At 47.8% G+C, this 22175-nt stretch overlaps 2 long non-coding RNA genes across 4 annotated transcripts; both read left to right on the top strand.

Annotated features, from left to right (window-relative positions):
* Positions 1 to 1540: 1540 nt before the first annotated feature.
* LOC311584845 lies at positions 1541 to 2550 on the top strand. Of its 2 annotated transcripts, none has more exons than XR_014775015.1 (3): positions 1541 to 1624; positions 2054 to 2158; positions 2259 to 2550. It is a non-coding gene; the product is annotated as an uncharacterized lncRNA (long non-coding RNA). The 2 variants fall into 2 exon arrangements; XR_014775016.1 differs by having other exon boundaries at positions 1969 to 2158.
* Positions 2551 to 11938: 9388 nt separating this feature from the next.
* On the top strand, positions 11939 to 21365 carry LOC311584461. 2 transcript variants are annotated; one of them, XR_014774888.1, is made up of 3 exons: positions 11939 to 13238; positions 13812 to 13946; positions 21007 to 21365. It is a non-coding gene; the product is annotated as an uncharacterized lncRNA (long non-coding RNA). The 2 variants fall into 2 exon arrangements; XR_014774889.1 differs by lacking the exon at positions 21007 to 21365 and adding an exon at positions 15529 to 15884.
* The last annotated feature ends 810 nt before the right edge of the window (positions 21366 to 22175 follow it).

Raw genomic sequence — 22175 nt, 5'->3', positions numbered from 1 at the left:
TCTGCCCCACCCGCTGGCCTTGCCTGCTTCCTGTCCACAGTGTCATGGGTAGAGCACCAGCTTCCACACGCACGAGTGGCTTTGTAGAACCCTGTCCCAATTTCTGCTCATAGCCTAGTTCATGTTCTCACACTGAACTGGGGTCCTGTGCAGACCCCTGGGTCCTTCTGGGTCCCTGCCAAGGCAGTGCGTGCTGTATTCTGCTCTTTGGCAGATAGCTCAGTCTCCAAGGCTGTGTCTGGCCCTCACAAGGCGTGGATAGCAGCTGGAAGCCATGGTTTTCCCATCATCACCAGTCCTCCTATGTACCTACAAAGGCTGGTTCCTACTAAAGACATGGCAGTGGCCCCATATTTGGAGACAGTAATGACTGGGGCATTTGACTGTGGCTATTTTGTCTGTGGCAGGACCCTGTATGGCAGCTGGCTGGAAGGCTCACCGCAAGGGAGATCTATCTGCTGGCACATGGTTGAGCATAATATGGGTGTGTGTGAAATCTTGGCTGGCAGGCAACCTGCACATTGTTCTGCATTTTGTGTCTGCTTTAAAAATAATTATTACACAGGGTATGGTGGCACACACCTTTAATCCCAGCACTCCAGAGGCAGAGGCAGGAAGATCTCTGTGAGTTTGAGGCCAGCCTAGTCTACAGAGTTCCAGGACAGCCGGGGCTACATGAAGAGACCCTGTCTCAAAAAACCTAAAATGATGATGATGATGATGGTGGTGGTAGTGATGATGGTGATAGTGATGATGGTGGTGATCATGATGGTGATGATGATGATGATAACGGTGATGGTATGGTGGTGATAATGGTGATGATGGTGGTGGTGATGGTGATGATGGTGATGATGGTGGTGATAATGGTGATGATGATGGTGGTGGTGGTGATGATGGTGATAGTGATGATGGTGGTGATGATGATGATGATAACGGTGATGGTGGTGATAATGGTGATGATGGTGGTGGTGATGGTGATGATGGTGGTGATGGTGGTGATAATGGTGATGATGGTGGTGGTGGTGGTGATGATGGTGATAGTGATGATGGTGGTGATGATGATGGTGATGATGATGATAACAGTGATGGTGGTGATAGTGATGATGATGGTGGTGGTGATGGTGATGATGGTGGTGATGGTGGTGATAATGGTGATGATGGTGGTGGTGGTGGTGATGATGGTGATGATGATGATGGTAGTGATGATACTAAAAGTAGTAGTAAGGTACAGTGATTACATTTATTTATTTAAGTAGGTGTTTGAGCAGATGTATATGCCACAGCAAGTATGTGGAAGTCAGAGGACAACTTTTGAGAATGGCTTGTCTCCTTCCACCATGTGGGTCCCAGATATAAAACTTACATCATGAGGTTTGGCAGCAGGTGCCTTTAGGCTGGCCTGGGTCTGCACTTGACTCTTGCAGGGAGTGACTGTGTAGGCTAAGTTCTAAAGACGGGTTCTCTGGGGGCCAGAAGACCCCTGAAGATTACATTAAAATGACATGTGGACGCTGCATCTTCTGTGCACGCAGTGAATCATATGGAGCTGAGGTCTCTTCTGTTACATTATAAGACTGTTTCTGGGGAAGAGACGGCACCCTGGCCAGCGCCAAGCACAGGAGAGGTATGGAGAGAGGGGAGCCCAGAGCAAAGGAAGGAGAGGAAGGATGAGGAGAGAGAAGAGGGAGGGAGGAGAAAGTGGAAAAGGAAAGAGATGGACAGGTGGGGGCAGAGGAGGAAGAGAAAGGTAGGGAGAGGAGAGGGAGGGAAGGAAGGGGGGAGAGAGAGAGGAGGTGCGGGGGGAGGGAGGGAGAGAGAGAGACAGAGAGACAGAGAGACAGAGAGAGACAGAGAGACAGAAAGACAGAGACAGAGGCAGAGAGAGACATACACATGCTTAGAGAAAAATGCCCTGTCTGTTGCCTCCTAAATGGCTACCCCTGTTAGCTAACTGCTTCCTGTCCCCAGGCAAGCCTGGGCTTTCTTCAGTGCCTCAATGGGCACTTATAACCTAGAACTCCGCACCCACCTCAGTCTTGTGTGTTGACTTCAGCCCCTGCTCTGCTGCCTGAAGACAAGCCTGGGCGACTCTGTTGCTATTAGCTGCCCGCTGCGCCTCTCTGTGTCTGGACCTCCTCGCTGCGCTCTGAGAACACAGGTATTGTGCCCTGAATTATGATCTTGCTGTGATAATACGCTGTATTGACTCAACAGAACAACTTGTCTATTCTGTTTTCTCTCCCCCATCTCTGAGAAAGGAGGCTGACGAGCAAGAAAAAAAAAAATTTGGACTTTGCATCTTGTGGCATGAAGCTGATTTTTTTTTTTTAAAGTTCAATAATTGCAAAATAAAATTTTACAGGGAAATGCAGTTCTGTCTGAATCAGGAAGGTGAACTTCTTGGAGCCCTTATTCTAGGGTGGTGTTAAAATGCTGAGCACCTGGCTGGGCTCCAGAGCAGAACAAAACGGCCAGTGGCCTGAAGTTCCAGCAACACGGATGGAAACATGAAGAAGCTGTTCCCTGAGTCACGGAGGTTTATGCTTCAAAAATAAAAGGATAAAGTTTCGTCTCTGTCCTGCTTTACTCTCTTAGAGTCTCTGGGCCCTAAGTGTTCTGTGACTTGCCTGATGCCACCGCAGATAAGCCACGGAGTATCACCACAGACTCTCTGAATCACCGGCGTCGCCCCAGCTTGCCTTCCCATGCGCCTGCATCTGTGGTAGCAGGCTGGATTCCAAACCGACAACTGGCAGATGTAGGTGAACATTTGTACGAGGTTACCCAGTCAGTTGAGGTCGCCTCCATTAATAAGTACTTTCATAAACAAATAAGATAGGGGCTGGGGGATGGCTCAGAGGTTAAGAGCATTGCCTGCTCTTCCAAAGGTCCTGAGTTCAATTCCCAGCAAACACATGGTGGCTCACAACCATCTGTAATGAGAATCCGTGCCCTCTTCTGATGTGCAGGCATTACATACGGTCAGGACATTGTATACATGATAAATAAATAAGTCTTAAGAAAAATAAAAACAAGATAGTATTTTCCTTCAAAGCTCCATCCAAGCCTCACCAGTTGCACCCACCTTTGCACCACGAAGCCATCACTGATTTGAAGCTTCATAGCGGCTGCCCATGCAGGCCTGGAAAGCAGAGGCAGGAGTGGAGATGAGGGTGGTGCTGGGCTTGCGTTCTTCCTCCTTAGCTTACCCTGGATATAAGTGAACCTCCTTGGTGTGCGATCCAGATGCCCCGTTTCCCAGGTTACTATTCCATCCAGGTTCTCTCCATCCAGTGTGCCTTCACCGTATGCAGGGACATCTGCGGAGACAGGTGCGCTCACAGATCTTGGGCCAGGATGCAAGCATGTCTTTTGAGGACTGAATTTCACCTCAAGATAGTGGGTACTGACAATTGTTCAGACCCAAGACACCCCTCAAGCAAAGGACTCAGCACACCAGGCAGTGGGACAGAACTGGCTGCTCCTGCCCACGGTGCCGCAGAGGCTCACCTGGAAAGTGGGAACTTGGGCAGAGCAGCACCCACACTGTCTCCATCAAAACATGGCCAGGAAGGCTAGTAGAGGGGTTTCCAAGATAAAGTCAGGGTGCAGATGAGCTGGGAACGTGCAGCAAAGCAGAGATGAAGGGCCAAAAAAGTTATGGTCAGTGCCCACTGGGAGCCTGCTCAGGTAGGGTTGGTGTGTGTCCTATGTGTGTCCCCTGTAGGTCTTAAAGCGTCACAGCTGGTTTGCAAGGGTTGTTCCTCAGAAGAATAGCTTTGTTCTGAATTTCTGTTTATTCTTAGGAATCTTACTAGCTAGATAGTGAGTTAAACTCCTGTCCTTTATCTAGCCTTTATATGGAACATATAATGGATAAAGATGCACACATATTTACATATATAATTACATATCTATTTATTTACACAATGGATAAATATATGCACATAGCAGGTACATGTATAAATATACATATATGTATATAATATATACAATTGGACACATTTGCACTTGCTTATAATACATATTTATATTAAATGTACATATAATTTGTACACACACACACACACACACACACACACTGGGTGCAGTGAAAGTCCTACAGCCTAGGAACTGGAGTGCAGTGAAAGTCCTGCAGCCTAGGAACTGGAGTGCAGTGGAAGTCCTGCAGCCTAGGAAGTGGGGTGCAGTGGGAGTCCTGCAGCCTAGGAAGTGGGGTGTAGTGGAAGTCCTGCAGCCTAGGAACTGGGGTGCAGTGGGAGTCCTGAAGCCTAGGAACTGGGGTGCAGTGGGAGTCCTGAAGCCTAGGAACTGGGTTGCAGTGGGAGTCCTGAAGCCTAGGAACTGGGGTGCAGTGGGAGTGCTGCAGCCTAGGAACTGGGGTGCAGTGGGAGTCCTGAAGCCTAGGAACTGGGGTGCAGTGGGAGTCCTGAAGCCTAGGAACTGGGGTGCAGTGGAAGTCCTGAAGCCTAGGAATCACCAGCAGAACAGAAGTGGGGACAAGGCAAGCAAATGGGGTATCAGCAGAAATTGGTGTGTCTCTCTGAGCCGGTGCATCCGTACCCTACACATAGACCCAGCACCCAGAATACATGCTCTGACCAATGGTTGTGGTCTGCCAGCTGCACCAAGAGGGGCAGCAGCTCCTCCCACCCACAGCCTAATGTGGTCACATGCCGAGGTCAGGCTGCGTGCTTATCCCCCTACCTCTGCTGCTAAGTTCTAACAGACGTACTGCCCCTCCCCCAGTGGTCCCTTTCTCTCTCTGCACCTTCACTCTCACAGCACAGCCTGGGCTTCTCTTCAATATTGGGCTTTCCTAGGGTGCAGCTCAACTGAAGTTTGTAGTGTGTCTCGTAGCATGAAGGTCCTCTTCAGGGACCATCGCATGAAGGCAGGAGGTGTGAGTCAGCCCATTCGGGGACCACTTGCATGCTTCCGGTCCTACTGGTCATCAGTGCCATAGTTCCTAAATAGCTTTTCCCTTGTATGATGTAGTGTACCCACTATATGGACCATTTAGGGAGACAGGAGAAAGAAAGAGTCTCCAGTCTCAAGGCTCAAAATACAAAGTCCTATGCATCCTTTAAGGGATGTGCTGCAAGGATGACCTGCCCTTCCAGCCTGAGTGACTGCCTTGTTCCAAGTCTGTGATCAGGGATGGACTTTATCTCAAGCTTGCAGAGATACGTGTGTGTGTGTGTGTGTGTGTGTGTGTGTGTGTGTGTGTGTGTGTGAGAGAGAGAGAGAGAGAGAGAGAGAGAGAGAGAGAGAGAGAGAGAGAGAGAGAGAGAGGCGGGGGGAGGAATGAATGGCTTGCACCTGCCGTGGGCCTCAGCCACCGGTGTTCCCTGTAAAGGAAATCAGGAAACTTGGGTCTCCCTGAGCAAGCTCTTCCTGGGCACAGCGTGTCCCGGTCTGTGCCATCCATCTGCCATGGCTGCTTTTCTTCTAGCAGAATGGGGGGGGGGGCATCAGGTCTGCTTTGCCCTCCTGGACTATGATCTGCCTTTGATTGTGGTTGCTGTTCTTGGGTCGGCTGTAAAAGCCCACAGCACAGTTACTGTGGTGCAGTACTCAGTACACAGTTATTCAGGTGCAGACGACAGAGCCCAGTGTGTCCAGGGAGTCAAGATCTGCCACACAAGGCTGTGATTTGCCTTTGGCTTTTGTTCTTGAATGGGTAGTGTTACCCTGGACAAAGAGCAAACTTGTTGGTCCCGGGGGGGGGGGGGGGGGGGGAAGAGGATAACCCCTGTGTGCACTTTGATCCAAGTACCAGGACTCCTGAGACTATAATGCACCTCTCTGTGTGTGAGGCTGTGTGAGTACACTGTGTGCATGTGTGTAAATGCATGTGGACATGTGTGTGAGCATGTGTGTGTGTGTGTGTGTGTGTGTGCATACTCCCTAATCATGGGGAGTAAGTGGAGAAAGGTGGGCAGTGATCTGTGGCAGGAGAGGAACCGGCAGCCTCTCCACCTGATCGGAACAAGTCGTTTTTATTTTGACCCACATCTGTGGAAGGAGACCATTTTGAACCACAGAAGTGGCAACTGTATGTACAGCCGCTTCCTTCAGAGCGGCCTGGACTTCTTAAAGAAACCATGAGATTCCTTTAGATATCTTTTGTTTCTTGAATTTTAATGAAAAGATTGATTTCTGGTCATTATTTATCTATTGTCAACTTTAACAAACAGCTGTAGTGATAATTGCTGGATTTCCACTCTGTGTTTAGAGAGAACTGTCAGTTCACAAACATGGAATTGTGCTATTATCTATGTCTACAACGTTTTTCTGTAAATATACAGACTTGGTGCTGGTTTTCAATAAATACACAAAGATGCTAATTGCCACTATCACTATGTTAACACACAAAAATACATAAAAATAAATAACAAAAATTTGATTTTTTTTTCCATTAGAGATTCAAAAATACTCATTTTGAGGCAGGCTGTCACACACTATTTTTGGAACCAGCACCACCATCAGTCTGTTTTCTAGTCCCCAGTAACATCTTTCCTGCCCTCACTGTGGGACTTGCACGGAGACCTCTCTGTTCCTGGGGTCACATCTTAGGGATACATGGCCTTCAAGTGTCACCTGCTTTGAACTCCTATGGGCAGTGGGCCATTGTGACACAGCAGTCAGAGGGAACAGAGGCCTGACACGAGAGGCTGAGGGGCCTCTGAGCCGCTGGGGGAGCTGTGTGAGCTACATTTTCTTTCTTCTGATGACTAGCTGCCGTGCTACCAGACTCTCCCTGTGTGAACTGTAGGTCCTGGAGGTCTGTTTGACAGTGGCCTGTCGCATGGGCTGTTTGGTCAGTCCTCTGGAGACAATCATTCTCATTTACTCTGAGTTTCTGACTGAAGGAATGCATTTGCTTATGGGCCTGTTGAAGGTGTGTGTGTTAGTATGTATGTTAGTGTGTGTGTTAGTATGTGTGTGTTTTAGCATGTGATGCATGTCCGTACTTCACTACCATGAAAGACAAGGTTTCTACAGTAGACAATTAGATTCTAGCAAGGGACCAAAATATGTTTCTACCCAGTATGACCTAGGAATAGAACCATAGGATACACATAGGGTAAACTGACACACATATGATATATACATATTATGTATACACAATAGGGAGATAGATTTTTTAAAATCATTTTTTATGTGTGTGGGTGTTTTACCTGTATATACATGCATATACAGTCTATGTAATGCTCGTGTACAGCACCCAGGGAGGTTAGAAGATAGAATTAGATCCTCTGGTTGTGAGGCACCGATTAAGTGTTAGAACTTGAACCTGGATCCTCTAAAAGAGCAGCCAGTGTTCATACTGAGAAATTACATTTGAAGAAATCAGCACTCATAATTATAATGACCAACAAAAATCCTAGAATTTTCAGGGTGCAGGGGCAGACAGGAGAACAGGGACTGAGTCAGCCCTAGTGTGAGAGTCAGTGAAGTAACTTAAGTCTGAAGGTCAGCAGGGTGGAGACCCAGGAGTGCTGGGGCATCAGCTACTAAAAGAAAAAAAAAAAACCCACAAGCAAACAAGCAAACCACCACCACCACCAACAACAACAACAAACAAACAAATGAACAAACAAGCATAGTGGCAAAGCCAATAGATTAGTGTGCATTACAGAAAATTTCAAATGAAAACAAAATCAGATTAGAGATATCAAGAGAGCAGAGATAAGCAAAAATCAAACCGTGCTATTAGTATAATATACAAACATATCAATGCTTCATGAAATATAGACAGTCCAAACTCACCAACTAATTAGCAAAGCCTGTCAGATTGGGGTAGCCACAGAGACTCAACTATATGCTGTCAACAAGAAACCCACTTTAAGGTTAAAAAAAAAAACAAGCCAAAAGCAAAAGGGTCAGAACAGATTGCATGCAAATATGGGGCCAGAGAGATGGCTTAACCTATCAAGGCACCTGCTGCCAAGCCTGAGTTCAGTCCCTACGGCCCACATGGAGGAGGGAAAGAGCCAAGTCCCACAGACTGTTCTTGGTACTTTGTATACAAATGCTAAGTTCTGAGTCCCAAGATCTGGTTGCAGTGCAGATGAGTGCATTCTCAAGTACACCGAATAATGTTGTGCAGACTTTGCCCTCCCCCAATATTCTCTGACTGGTTAAATAAAAGAGGCTGGGCAGCCTGTAACTGGTCAAGAGAGAAGTAGGCTGGGCTTTGGTTCATGGGAGGAGATGGCTTGACGGAGCAGATCCAGCCCAGACAGGACGAGTTTTGGCGAGTCACTTGGGGAATGCAGCTGGGAGGTTGATAGACTAGCTTAGAAAGTTAGTTTAAATTTCACTTACCCAATTACAGTGCTTAAAGCTGTTCAAGTAAATCAATAGGTCTCCGTCTCAATTATTGGGGAACTAGCTGCGTCATAGAAAAGCCCTCTAGCACTAATAAATATCCAACAATAGGCTGTCCTCTGATCTCCACACATGGACCATGGTGTGTGTGTAATCCGCCCCCACACACATACACAATATATAAAAGATTCAAACATGATTGGGAAAAAAGTCTGACTGCTTGTGTGCTACCAAATGAAGTAGACTGGCTGCAGAATAAGTGATAACCAGGGATGGGAAAGCAGAGTTGGTCACCTAGAGGGCATGATCAAATATACATGGATATCAAAGAAGAACACCAGAATTTACAAAGCAAAATACACACCTGTAAATGCCCAATAATCAAATCCACAGCCATATGTGGATCTTCTGCCCTATCCCATAACAGTGTCTTAGTTATAGTTACTATTGCTGCCACGAAACTCCAAGGCCAAAAGCAACTTGGGGAGGGAACGGTTTATTCAGCTAACATCTCCACATCATAGTCCATCATCAAAGGAGGTCAGGACAGGAACTTAAGCAGGACAGGAACTCAAGCAGGACAGGAAGTCAAACAGGAGCTGAGGCAGAGGCCACAGAGGGGTGCTGCTTACTGGCTTGTTCCTCATGGCTTGCCAGGTCTGCTTTCTTACAGAACTACCAGCCCAGAAATGGCCCAACCCACCATGGGCTGGGCCCTTCCAGGTCAATCACTAATTGAGAGAATGCCCTACAGGCTTGCCTGCAGCCCTCGATCTTAGGGAGGCCTCTTCTCAACTGAGGTTCCCTTCTCTCAGAAAACTCTAAAAACCAGCCACCACAGACAGCGAGGACAGAGATGACTGAGGGACTCAGGCAGATTTGATACATATAACCCCATCCCAAGCAGCAGGATGTATCTTCTCTTCAAGTGAACGTAGGACAGGATAGAACATATTCTACAGCCTAGAGCAAAGCTTAAAGTGGTTTGTTTTTTTTTTAAATTGTGAGCTATTCAAAGCATATTCTCTGTACATAATAAATAGTAGAATAATAAACAACACTGAAATAATCTACAAATGCTTGAAAGTTGAATAAAATACCTGTAATTAAAAAAAAAAAAAAGAACTCAAGGCTGAACAGATGCCTCAGGGGCTAAGATCACTCATTGCTCTTAACCCCAGTTCAGCTTGTCCTCATCACCCCCCACCTCCCCCATCCCCCCCCCATGTCCCCCCATCCCCCACCCCCCACCTCCCCCCATCCCCCACCCCCACAGCAGGTGGCCTTTTCCGGCCTCCAGAGACACTTGCATTCATGCATATACCCTATGTACCTATACATATGCACATATAGAATGAAAAACAAAACAAATCTTTTACAAAAACAAAACAAGAATAAGACTGAAGCGGAAATATGATGAGCTGAATTAAAATAAATGTTTATTATATGAAGATTTGCGGCCAGACGGTGGTGGTACTCCCCTGTCATCCCAGCTCTCGGGAGGCAGAGGCCGGCAAATCTACAAAGTGAGTCCAGGACAGCCAGGCCTATCACACAGAGAAACCCTGTCTTGAAAACAAACAACAACAACAAACACAGAACAATAACAAAAACTGTCTCTCCAGTGAAAGTGGAGGTTACAGAAAGGGTCTCTATACAAATGCTACCTTCTGTTACTAACATTGTAAGAATATTATGATTATCACCACACATTGACCTTTGACCAGAAATCAGAGGACTCAGAGGAAGACAGAATGCTGTGTGGAACTGAGAGGTCCATCCAACAGGAAGCACTCTCTGTTCTGCCAAGCTTATTAGGGGCGAGAAAAGCCTCTTTAGTAACTGATAGAGATGTGGGGCTCAGCCTGGCCGCTCACTTATCACAACGGAGAGGCCAAGAATTCCATGCAGACGGCAGCCAGGGCCCTGGCACAGACCAGCTTAAGACAAGATTAGTGTGGAGCATGGAGGACCCGGCGCATGTGCGTGGAGGAGATAAGGGAGCTGGAGCAAGAAAGGCCTGTGCTGGCCAGGCTCCCCACAGAGGGATCTGGGCAGGGGCTGGAACCCATTGCTGTGGGTGCCCTTAGAGAGTCTGCTGTGTCACCGGGCCGGGGCTGTGAAAGAAACGCGCACAGCATTTACAACACGGGAGATTCCTCAACTGAGTGTGAACTCACCCGATATACAGTAAACAGGTGCAAAGAGGCGGCCAACAGAGGCAGGCCAGCTCCCTATGTGCGCGGGAGCCTCTCTCCTCTGCCTTGAGAACCAACCTCAAGGACCCCTCCTGTTCCCTATGGGAGCTCCACCGGCTCTTTATTCTCTGCCTTGCTGCCTCTGCCAAGGCTCCGCCATCCCTTTCTGACCTTTCCACTCTGTCTCCACTTGTTCTAGTGTGAGCGGAAACCGTACAGACGCAGCGGATCACCAAAAAGTGGAAAGCGAAGCTGCAAGTGTTCCTGTGAGCTGGGCTTTACAAATGTGCACAGACGCAGGCATGTAAGACTTCATGAGCAGTGCATGCCAACGTTACACATTTCTGTAAGTGCACAGTCCCCACACAAATGCCAGCAAGCCAAACCTGTGACTTGTCTATGTATGCATGCTGTCTAATGCCAGAAAACTGCAGCCGTCTGCCCTCTTTATAGATAGAAGAAAGAAAAGAGCCATTTTCCCTTCTTGAAACTCACAGACATGCCACAGACCAAATCCAGTACATGTTTTTGATAATGTCTTGTTAAAATAAGAATAGAAGAATTATTATTTTTACTCCTGAAAAGACCAAAATAAGACCTGGGATAGGGATGTAAAGTGAATAAATAAATAAAAATTTTAAAATAAAAATAAAAGGAGGAGGGGGTCTAGGAAGGACTCATGAATCTCCCTGCTGTGATGAAACACTATCTCACACACACACACACACACACACACACACACAAAGTTGGGGAGGAAAGGGTTTGTTTGGTTTACACTTCCAGATCATAGTTTCCCATTAGAGGAAGTCAGGACAGGAACTCAAGCAGGGCAGGAACCTGGAGGCATGAGCTGATGCAGAGGCCATGGAGGGGTGCTGCTTACTGGCTTGCTCTCCACGGCTTGCTCAGCCTGCTTTCTTATAGAACCCAGGACACTAGCCCAGGCATGGCACCATCCACCATGGCTGGGCTCTGCTCGCATTGATCACTAACTGAGAAAATGTCTTACAGCTGGATCTCATGGAGGTGTTTTCTCAGCTGTTACTTCTTTCTCTCATGATTCTAGCTTGTGTCAAGATGACACACAAAACCAGCCGGTACACAAGTCCACTGGAGGTAGGTGGGGACAGGGTGGGACCAGGCATAGGGGTAGACGTGAGCGTGGGCTGAGGGAGTAGGGAAATGGAGGGAGAGAGTATTGGGAGAGATGGTTGGAATTGGGGGTCATTTGGGGGTGGTGTGGAAACCCTGTGCAGTGGAAACTTCCTTGTGGAGGAATGTCTTGAGTGGATGTAACAACTGTCAATAAAGCGCTGTTTAGCCAATCAGCTGGGCAGAAGGACAGGAAGTGGAAGGCAGGACTTCCTGGAGAGGGGGCAGAGCCGGGAGTTGACCGTTGACGGGGGTGGGGGCAGTGGATGGTGGACAGTTGATGCAGAGTTGGGGGAGAGAAGCCGCCGAAGATCAGATTGGCAAATGCTTGGGATATATGTAGGTTATGAGGATTAGAGTAGTTTATTATAGTTTATTTTTAGATTAGTTGCGGTTTAGATTCTGCTCAGCATAGTGCTTGCAGTTTTGACTTATGTTTCAGTTTCTTTGTGTCAGTTATTGGCTTTCTAGGCAGAACAGATACAATTTATTGTAACACTTCCTGGAATCAATGAAGGTGACCAGAGACCCACAACCAGACATTATGTTGGGAGGGAGAGTCTAAATTGGAGGTCTCCATCAAATCTCTCCCCTCAGAGCTCAGGGCAGAGAGACTCAGCTCCTCTGCAGAAGAGGAGGCAGATTGTAAGAGTCAGAGGCATTGGTGGCACCAGGAGAACGTGGCCCTCTGAGTCAACCATTCATAGGCTCTCACAGAGACTACGTCAGCAAGCACAGGGCCTACATAGGGCTATGCCAGGCAGGTCCTCTCCGTATATACTAGATAGCTATTAGTTCAGCATTTTTATGGGACTCCTGACTATGAGAACAAGAGCATCTCTAACTCTATTGTCTGCTCTTGGGACTCTTCTTGTTGTTGGAATACTGGGTCCAACTTTGATATGAAAGGGTTTTCTATTGGGGAGGGGCAGTTTCAAGATAGGGTTTCTCTGGCTATCCTGGAATATTCTTTGTAGACCAGGCTGGACTGGAACTCACAATGGTCTGCCTGCCTCTGCCTCCTGAGTGCTGGGATTAAAGGTGTGTGCCACCGTGCCCGGTTTCTGATATGAAAGTTTTTGTTTCATTTTATTATATCTTATTTTTCATGTTTGGTTGTTATCTCTGAGAAACCTGTTCTAGACTAGGCTGGCCTTGAACTCACAGAGATTTGCCTGCCTCTTACAGGTGTGCACCACCACGACCGGCTCTCAGGTCTGTTTTGTTGTTTGTTTGTTTGTTTGTTTTACCTATTGGAGAATCCAGCTCAGGGTGACACGGTCAGGCTGGATGGTCATCAGGGACCAGGAACCCTGCAGTGTATGGCACTAGGCAGCTGGCTATTTTTGGGTCTGATGGCTCATGGGCAGATTTTGGCTATGAAGGAGCCTTGCTGATGAAAGCTCCATCAGTCCTGCCCCAGGGGTTAGACACCTGCCACTCCAGCTGCAAACATTCACTGTCTGCAGACTGCCGAAGCAGAGAAGATTTTGGAAGCAATGACCATGTCATATCTTTCAAAGGACTGACCCTTGTGACCTATCTCAACCAGTAAGTCCTTGCCTCCCAGAGGCTCCCACAGTCTCTCAAAAGAGCACCACTGGCCGGTGCACACCTTTAATCCCAGCACTCGGTAGGCAGAGGCAGGCGGATCGCTGTGAGTTCAAGGCCAGCCTAGTTCTACAAAGTGAGTCTAAGACAGCCAAGGCTACACAGAGAAACCCTGTCTCGAAAGACCAAAAAGAAAAAAAAAAAAAAGAGCACTACTACACTAGCCAAGGAAAGCAAAGACTTGAGACATGAGCCCAGCTGAACTGGTCAGGTTCAAGCTGAAAATGCTAATATTAAAAGCCTTTCCCCCAGAACTGTTGAAATGGCTCAGTGTAAAGGTACCTGCCTGCCTGATGACTAAGTCCCATGCTTGAGAAACATGTGGTGGAAGGAGAGGCCAGATTTCTGTAAGCTGTCCTCTGAGCTCCACTCATGCGTGTGCACACACACTCAGACACACACTCATACACACACACACACACTCACACATTCATCTTCCCCACATAGACACATATAAAACTGTCATATTTAATTTTTAAAATCTGCCCCATCCCCACCCCATTCTGCTTGCAGCTTTCTGAGTTGATTTCAGTTGTCAGATGTAGTCTGAAGAGCTCTGGTCCATTGAGATGTCTGTGGTGGGGGTGGAAGTGAGACCTGCTTGACCTCCGTCCTCACCGGTGTCCAGTGACTCCCTGTCCGCCACAGGTATGCAGCTTGGTAAATGTCCATATGCCACCTCCATATTGGTCCCAGCTTTGCAGACCCTGACAAGGTGTTTCCCTCTCCCCGCTGACATCACAGTTGCTTCTCTGTGGAGCACTAACAGGTGCTGCAGGCTTCTGTGGAAAGTGCTCGCTGTGGGGTATTGATGTGGATGCAGAGCTGCTTGCTGGGACTTTACGTGCAGAGGTGTGTAATTTTGGGTTAGGCTGTATTTTTGCAATATCTGGACATTAGCATACAGCAACGTGGCACCTGAAATCACACGTCAGTGCAAAGGGGAAGGCTTCTGATCTCTGGTTAAGTGCTGTGCGCTCTTCCATTATGGTGTGTGGCACAGCGAGCTCAAACATTATGAGGCTGTCGGATGACAAACCTTTAACACTATGTTAAAAGTGTCTATGGCGGGTTCTGAGCCAGCGTGGCACAGGGCCTTTCATTCATGAAAGGATGAAAAGATCACACAAGGTCATCCTTGCACAATAAAGAGACATGGCACCTGCCTATGTGTGCACACACATGTGCATATAGTATCAGTGTGTGCTGTGTGGGTGTGCACCTGCCTGTGTGTATATGCGTGTGCATATTTTCAGTGTGAGTTGTGTGCAGATGTACACATGCCTGTATGTATGCGGTATGTGCATGTGTTTTCAGTGTGTGCTGTGTGAGTGTATACAGAAGCATACATGTTTGTTTTGTGTTTTTTATTTGAGACAGGGTCTCAATGTTCCTATAGAAAATATGGCTGATGGGGCTGGAGAGATGGCTCAGTGCTTAAGAACATTGCCTGCTCTTCTAAAGGACCTGGGTTCAATTCCCAGCACCCACATAGCAGCTCACAACTGTCTGTAACTCCAAGATCTCACACTCTCACACCAATGCACATAAATTAAAGTTAAATAAAATGTTTTTTTTAAAAAGAACACTTAAAAAAAAGAAAGAAAATATGGTTGGCATAGCCTCCCTGTCTTTTCTCTTTTCTCACAAGCCAAAAAAAAAAAAAAAGAGTTGTTTACATAAACCCTCCTTTGGGCAGGATACAGAGGAGGCTGTCCTCCATCCTTCCTGGAGCCCACACCCTGCCAAAGCAGCGCACACTGAAGTCATGCCTATCTTCCTGGCACTGACATACATGACAACCTGTGCTTGTAAACAGTGGAGCCCAGGGCTGAGTGGCAGTGCTGGCTTCACACAGACATCAGTTAGGACGACAACTCTGAGCTCCCATTTGTTGGGACCTAGAAAGGTCCCTGCAGTGTTCTCAGGACACTGCAAGTGGGACACCGCCCAGTCTCCACCACAGCTGTTAGAGACAAGCTTGGCACTTTGGCCTTCAAGGTCCCCCACCCTGAGGATGCCGCAGAGCAGAGCTGAGGTCTGACTCCTGATTCCTGAGGAGACTGCATATGGCTCACATGGGTTCTTACTGCATGACATCAGTGGCTCCCGGTGCGGATGTTACACATTACACATGTCCACAAGTGTGCCTGCCACACAAGAGAGTGAGCTTGGTAGCTTGGCGTGAAGACTGGAAGCCAGGGGTTGATTCTGCACCATTTTCACATAGGTGTTTAGAAAGTGCTGGCTGGATGGGTGAAGGATAAACAGACCGGCCACTGGCCATGCATTTCCAACCGTAAGTAACTTTCCTGAAGCCTGGCTAGTGTCACACCAACCCTGCGTCCCAGTGAGATGTCTCCACAGAATGGTGATGGATCAGGATATGTCTGGTACATGCCTCATGTTCAGATAACGGCCTCACCAGCCAGCAGCCTCCACATGACCCATCGTCCTCAGTGGGAATGAAGCCCTTTGTCTAGGGTTGGCATTTTGGGAGCATAGACCAAAGTCACAAATGGTAATGTTTCTGAAATGAGCATTTGACACCCCTGACAACATCCAGAGGAGCAGTTCAATTAGCGCTAGTGATCCTGACGTGGGTAGGGGATCGGGGTGGGAGAGGGACGGGGATGGGTGGGCGAGCAGTAACCACCGCTGACAACCACTGATGAAGCAGTTCCTTAGTTGGGCTGGCCTGGGAGGAGAGATTACAGGTTAGGGATGCTCCGCCAATCAAGACCTCTGATTGGCTGAGCCATCTTAAGTGCTTTCTAAATGTGCCAGCGGTGCAGCGGCTTTGTGCCAGGCAAGGTTCACTATTTTAAACTGTGTCACACAATCTAAAAGGACGGCTTTCCTCTGTCCACCTCCTCAGCCCTCACATTATGTAAATTGTTAGGACTGTTATCCTTTGAGTTTCCCTAAGTTCATGGCTGTTTTAAAATTCCATTTCTAATAGAGGAAGAAAGAAAGAAAGAAAGAAAGAAAGAAAGAAAGAAAGAAGAAAAAGCAAATAAAAACGCCTGCCTTAGGACCACTCAACAAATCACATTTACAGCCTCAAGTTTCTGGCAGACACACTGCAAGAGGCTTAGAGTAAGTGCCCCAACACCACAGTTTTTTCCTGGCTGGAGAAGGCAAGCTGGTGACTTCTACTATGGAGCCCCAGCGTTTGCACGGGCTCTTGAAAGATCGGCATTCGTGACAGTGTAGGGTGTGGGTGGCTACTCTGGCCTTATTCCCTAGGAGGAAGACTGCGATCCAGAACATTAGGAAACAACTAGCCTTCAGAGAAGGTGGTGAGAACTGACCCTCAACCCCGCAGGAGTTAATGACCAGCCTGGGGCTGTTGCTAACACCCACACATGCAAGCACGCACTCATGCACATACTTGCTCGCATGTGCAAACAGAGGCCAGAAGAGGGCATCAGATTCCCTGGAGCTGGAGTGGCAGGCGATTGTGATGAGCTGCTTGATGTTCTGATGTGGGCGCCGGGAACAAAGCCTGGATCTTCTGCTCTTAGTTCTGGAGCCATCTCTCCAGCACTGCATCCCAGGGGGTCAGTAGCCAACTGCTATATTGACCTTTTCTCTTGGACAGAAATCGCCAAGTCCCTTGGATTCTTCCTGCTTTACTAACTCCTGTGGGCCCTGCAATTAGTATGTAGGAAATGACAGGAACAGCACCAGAATCTAATTTAAGAGATATCATGTTGCAGGATATTTGATTACTGTACATAGAAAACCTGTTAGCAAGATAGAAAAGCTTACATGGAAACCAGGCGTGGTGGCGCACGCTTTTAATCCCAGTAGAGGCAGGCGGTTCTCTGTGAGTTCAAGGCCAGCCTGGTCTACAAAGCAAGTCTAGGACAGCCAAGGCTACTCAGAGAAACCCTGTCTCCAAAAACCAAAACCAAAAACAAAACCCAAAACAAAACAAACAAAAAAAGATAGTTTAAATGATGTCAGGTGTAGTTAGGTGTGTCCTGAAGAGATAGATGCAGCTTGGGTGTGCCTCTGAAAGCCTCCGTAGATAAGAATGCTAAAGAATGGAAATTTCCTGCCTATTTTAAGACAGAATTGTTTGGGAGAGGTCTTGTGGTCTTTCCTCTATAACTGAAGGCAAAGTCCGTTGGATGGCCTTGAGCTGCCTCACAGTAAAGGTGAAATGGTTCAGCCCCTACTGACTGGCTAGAAACTTCTTCTTCTTTTTTTTTTTTAAGATTTACTATTATGTATAAATGTTCTGCCTGTGTGTACATCTGCAGGCCATAAGAAGACATCAGATCAGATTATAGATGGTTGTGAGTAGCCACCATGTGGTTGCTGGGAATTGAACTCAGGACCTCTGGAAAAGCAGTCAGTGCCCTTAACCTCTGAGCCATCTCTCCAGCCCAGCTGGAGACTTCTTATATGGCAATTGGACCTTTGAGAGTTCTTTCTCTTTGGCTCAGAAGAGCCCTCATGGAAGGAGCTCTGAGTAAGAGATAGGATTCTCTGGGCTTGCACGAACCACAGAGAAGCAGTTGTGAGGACGCAGGCTAAACAGAGTTCTAGGAAAGAGAGCTACGGAGCCCTCGTGAGGTTGGAGGAGCTAGGACACAGATAGAAAGCTTTCTAAAGAGCCAGCACTTTAGTTGTAGAATCAGGCTTGCAAATAGGTATTTTGTATATAGTTCAGAAAATAGTCACCACGCTGAGCTATCAGGTTTTGCCTCCTGTGTCTTTATTGGTACAAATATTAGAATACTATAAAAGGGAAAATATGACAACATCACATATTAGGCAAACTGCTGACTCAGACCATTGAGACAACATCCTTATTTTCAATAGTCACTTCAAGGTTCTAGGGAGACCTCCGCTTTCTTCCACTGACTATGACGCCCCTTCCCCTTTCTCCTCTAAGCTCCTCCCCACATGTCCTCACTGAGCTAGGACATGACACTAGATCCCAGGCTGAGCCAAACTCATGGCAAACCTCCTGCCTTAGCCTCCTGAGTGCTGTGGCATTGCAGGCCTGGGTCTCCACACTCAGTGGACACTGTGGAACAGTCAAGCGGCTGTTTGGTGAGTTCATTTCTGGTTCTCATGAGCTTCATACATTTCTACTTTTTCTTTTTTTTCTTTCTTTTTTTTTTTTTATTGAGACAGGGTTTCTTGTGTAGACTTTGGCTGTCCTGGAACTCACTCCTCACTCTGTAGACAAGGCTGGCCTCAAACTCAGGGATTCACCTGCCTCTGCCTCCCAAGTGTTGGGATTAAAGGCGTGTACTGTCACCACCCAGACATTTTCTAGTTTTTCTAATTGAGTTATTTGCATGTCTTGGTCACTGAAAGATCTGAATGGCATACGTGAGTGTTCCCTTGCTCTCTGTGTGTGGTGTATTGAGTGGGCATGCTGAGTGCTTCCATGCCCCCTGTTTGTTGCATGAGTGCTCCCTTGCCCCAGTGTGTGACATGTTGAGTGCTCCCATGCCCCTGTGTGTGGCATGTTGAGTGCTCCCATGCCCCCTGTGTGTGGCATGTTGAGTGCTCCCATGCCCCCTGTGTATGGCATGTTGAGTGCTCCCATGCCCCTGTATGTGGCGTGTTGAGTGCTCTCATACTCCTGTATGTGGCGTGTCTGAGACTTGGGTCTGGGATCCATGAGCATTGTAGCCTTACTCCCCTGGGTACCACACGCCAACTCATTTAGGCTCTGCTGCCTGAGAGGTGGTAACTAGGCAGAGCCTGGTTCTCAGTGTGACGAGGGCAGGACGCTGTGGTCTCAGTAAGCTCCAGGGTTGATGTACACATGTCCTGAGGGGACCATCAGCATGGAAGCCATCTGGCTTTCAGTGAATCAGGTGGCCCCATCTCTGAGGCTGTGCCCAGGGCAGAGGGCAATCCATCTCCAGCTTGTAGCCTGCCTTCCGGATGGAGCTGTCACTGGGCAGCCTGTGAACATGCCCCACTGGCCCAACATAAGCCTGTGGGCTGATTCTTCTGTAAAACTAAGCAAGACAGCAATATCACACCTGTGGTGGCTCCTGGAGAACCCTGTACGCTACACAGTTTAACTTCTCTCTTTCCCGTGTCCATCAGTGCAGCTTTTTCAGAATGACATGATTCGGAAGAGAAGCTAGCTCTGAAGATTAAAGATTGGTAGAGAGGAAGTGTGTGGGGCCTGAGGGTGGGAGCTAAAAGGATGCTTGGTTGGTGTGTGGTCCACTAAGAAGTTCTGATGGGATGTGTGGCCTGCATTCAGGGCGGCGGCTCAACTATTAGAGTCATGCATCACTCTGAATATGTGCAAGTGGGCACAAAGAGCTTTGACAATGTGTGCGTATTCTATACGGATTGCAGCAGTGTTGTGACATAAAATCTAAAATTAAATTATGGCAAGGAGCATGCTTATAAAAGAACTCAGAAAATATTTTCTGTCTTTGAGGTTAACTGTCATGAAATGAATTGCAAAATGTGAAAAAAAAATAGTTAAAAAGGTGAGTTTGGAGATAGTGTTCAAGAGTTGAGCAAGCAGGGCTGGAGAGATGGCCCAGCGTCTGAGAGCACTTGCTGGTCTTCTAGAGGACCTGACCTTGGTTTGTAGCCCTCCCACTGGGTGCCTCACAGCTGTCTATAGCTCTAGTTCAGGGGGATCCAATGCCCTCTGACCCCTTTGGGCACCTGCACACGTATGACATACACAGACACAAAAACATAAATAAAAAGTTAAGATATTTTTAAAAGTAGAACAAGGTCAGAGAGATTTAAAAACTAGGAAAAAGTTAAAAGAATATTGAATATTTTGAAAAAGAAGCTATTTTCCGTGTTGATGTTGTGCATAGCGTCTTTCACTTTGGTCAGCCACATGCCTGCCCTTACCACAGGGATTGCAGCCTTCGTGGGCAAGAGGAAGCAAGATCTGTCAGATGCAGAGGTTGGGTGTAAAAGTAACTTGTATTTGCCTGATATTATTATCATCTTGGAGGCTTGCTGCCTCCGTCTGCTAACCTAAGCCTAGTCCTGGAAGCTTCTAGCCTCTATACAACTTATTCTAGGCCTACAATGTTTTCGGCCTCTGAGGCTTACTGCTGAACAAGCTCACCCTTTCTAGCTCTTTCTGAACTCTGGCTGGCTGGTTCAGCTCAGCTGTTCTGGCTCAGACTCCTCTCCAAGATGACTGATTCAATCTGGCTTCTCTCTCGGCCTCTGACTGAATTGCTCTGCTTGGCCTCATACTAACTGTGGCAATCTGTTCTAATCTTCTGGATTCTTCTGATTCTCTGGCTCGTTCTGTCTTCACCTGTGTCTAGCTTATTCTCTCTTCAGCCTGTCTCTGTAAGGCGCTCCTGGTAAAACAGCCTCTGAATAACATGAACTGAACTGCATGAACTCAAATCCACTGCACTGCCTCTCAGCTTACTGACTGAACTGAACTGTTGAAACAGAGCTGACTAGAATGCAGAGATCTATGTGCTTCTATCTCCTGAGGGCCGGGGTGAAAGGTGTGCACCACCGTACCTGGACCTAAGCTTTTCTTTACCTGATACTTTCTCTGTACCAGGCTGGCCTTGAACTCTGAGATCTGCTTGCTTCTGTTTCCTTAGAATTAAAGGCTAAAGGCGTGTCTGTATTCCAGCTGGATCACACAGACCTAAAAGGTCTTTGGATGTGATCTCTTGTCAGAGCAACCATGTTTTAAATTAAAATTCCTCTATGGCAGGTGAGTCAGCCTTCGATACCAGGACATCAGAGAAGTAGGAGATGCCAACCTTCATCTGAGGGGCAGAAGCAAGGTAATGTCCAGAGGAGAGATGTGGAAAGCACAGAGCTGAGAAATAGGAAGGAGGGGAGGCCTCTACCTGAGACCCCAGGAATGGCAGCAGCAGCTGGAGATTAACTGGACACCGTCTGCGTGAACCTGCCTGAGACCACTGATCTCTCTCCAGCCAGCACAGCCAAGCTGTCACCTGTGGAAACCAGGGAAGGGACCAGACAGAGGGACCATGGAGTTGGGTGTTCCATCTGACCACCGTTCTCATCCAGTTTCCTTTCAGGTCTGCTGGGAACCTGGAGTAAACCTTGGCCTGATTTCTTTTCTGTCTTCATGTCTTATAGCATTAGTACCTGAAGACATTAAAAAAAAAAAAAAAGACATGGCACCTGGGGAAGGGGGTGACACAGCCAAGTCCCAAGGGCTTGCACATATCACTTGGGGATTATGGCTGGGATTTTGATCTCCCCCCCCCCAACAGTCCTCTTCACAGCCCTCAGCAGAAGCTGTGGGCCACTGTGGTCACTGATGATGCTGGTGTGGACACTGTTGGATCCACCAGAGCTTGAGGTGCAAGGATAATGCTGGAGGAGGAGGAGGAGGAGGAGGAGGAGGAGGAGGAGGAGGAGGAGGAGGAAGGAGGAGCAGGAGGAGGAGGGAGGAGCAGGAGGAAGAGGAGGCCCGGAAGGAGTGGGGGTTGGGGACTACAGAGAGTGCCAACTGCTCAGGAGGGCTTCCTACCTCACCAGAGACCTGCAGCTTCCTTCCCACCTCATAATGTGTCCCCAGGCAGATGACTGTGCCATTCCGGTCTGTCTTCAGTGAGGACAGGGTGGCCCAGCAATTGGCAAAAGATGGAAGAGGAATGGTATGACAGCAGCGCTAGTCCAGGCTGAGAGCTTGCTGGGTCAGTCTGCACTGGCTGCCGGTACCGACTGTTCAACCCTGCCTTGAGGCAGCCATCTAAAGGGCGCTGGCCGCCCTGTCCTGATGAGCGCTGACTGGTTCTCTTGCTAGCGTAACCCGAGGAAACACTGGCTTCCACAGATTTCCGCTTCCTTCTAAACTGGCACCAACCCCTCCCTTTTTACTTTCTCTTCCCTCGCTCCTTTTCTCCC

The sequence above is a fragment of the Acomys minous genome (genome assembly GCF_964271855.1).
Source record: "Acomys minous genome assembly, chromosome: 15".
In the NCBI taxonomy this organism is placed as follows: Eukaryota; Metazoa; Chordata; class Mammalia; order Rodentia; family Muridae; genus Acomys; species Acomys minous.
The sequence above is the reverse complement of the archived record's forward strand: the minus strand, read 5'-3'. Positions and strand labels throughout refer to the sequence as shown.